Source organism: Acyrthosiphon pisum, chromosome A1 (genome assembly GCF_005508785.2).
Source record: "Acyrthosiphon pisum isolate AL4f chromosome A1, pea_aphid_22Mar2018_4r6ur, whole genome shotgun sequence".
NCBI lineage: Eukaryota > Metazoa > Arthropoda > Insecta > Hemiptera > Aphididae > Acyrthosiphon > Acyrthosiphon pisum.
The window spans coordinates 155,674,513-155,676,276 of NC_042494.1; positions in this window are offsets into that span (position 1 = coordinate 155,674,513).

Consider the following 1,764-nt stretch of genomic DNA (forward strand, 5'->3'; position numbering starts at 1 on the left):
TTATACTGCATATAAGTTTTTGTTAACACTTTCGGTGACACAAGTAGCTTGTGAAAGAAGCTTTTCTAAGTAAAAAATAATAAAATCTAGAATTCGTAATTCATTAAGTCAAGATCATCTTCAAGCATTTATGCTCATGGCTATCGAAAAAAAAACTCTTATAGAAGTCGGAAATGAAGAAGTCAAAGATATACTTGCTAAGAGCAGCCCCTTAATGACTAAACTTTTATTACATTAAAGGTTAATTTAATAAAATCATATTTTATTTAAAAAAAAAAATATTGTCATTTTATAATTTTATATATATTTATACATACATACGAGTATTTAATATTATATAATATATTATATGTATATGTATTTTTTCTCTTGACAATTAGTTTTCATAACTATAATTCTTATTATGAAAAATGTATCTTTAGTTAAGTATTAATAGTTTTTCAAAAGCAATTTTTAAATAATTATGTAGTTTTTATATTGTTATAAACATTTAAATACTTTTTTATGTGTACATTTGACTTATCATTTACATTTCTTTACTGAATAAATAAATAATAATAAAATAGTATTTTTTTTAATTTTGGGCCGAATTTTTTGCTTCCCCGGGGCCGATTTTTATTCCCAGTCCGCCCCTGTATATGCATTATGTTTACTATAATAATGTACATTATTGAGCGGGAACCGACGGTTTCCTATTTTTTTCCTCGGGTATACGTTACACGTATTATATTATGCCAAAAATATCGAAAAGTATAAGCCCCTGTCCCTCCAGCACTGAATATATATTATGATCCACCACATCAGGTACACCTTACAAGCATTTATATTCATAAATCGAAAAATATTGGCCATCGGCCCGAATCTGCACCGATGCGCACGCATATATTTATACAACACACCGTATGATATTTTATTATATGCAAACATCAAACAGATCCCTACGTTGTACATTGTTATTATTATTCTAATAATATATACATTTGTAGTCTACAGCCACGTGTGTTTTCAGTACTCACTATAATTTTATATTACACGGCCCGTGAACACTCCGACTATATAATATATGTATAGGTACCTATAATATACAGTATACATATTACATAATATAATATAGTACGTTATTATTTCGTTTACTGTATTATTGCTACTCCCTAACAATATAATATCTACCCTGTCTCTGCCACTGTCTCTCGTAATCTCGTGCATGTACATACTCAATGCAATTATATTATATTGATTACCCTTTGACACGTCTCACATCGTCAGTTAATTACATAATATTGTCTTTACTCATGCCTAAAGGTATACCACGCATGCATATAACATGCACGACGCATCCATATAATACTTATATTTATTATCATCTACAACTTCTTCATTTATCGTATCTAAAAACATTAAAAACTTCTGTTTTGTAGGAATTTGTTTCGACATGTAGTTTTTATAATTAACACAACACTAATTATACTTATTCGTCATGATGAAAATATATTTAAAACGCGATAAAATCTCACCGATGTCTAATATTTCGGCATTTTGCTTATTTGTACAATATTTAATACCTAACTTATACAAATATATAATATATAATATATTATTTTAAAGTCAGCATAATATTATTATGTGCCTACAATTAAACGTATTCGAGTTACAACGAGGCAAAGTGGATTGGCATGTTACAAGGTGCGTCATAATCTCATACAGACCAACTATACAAACGAAGAATCCCGTGAAGTGCGCTAATCCTTTTCGGTTATACAACCA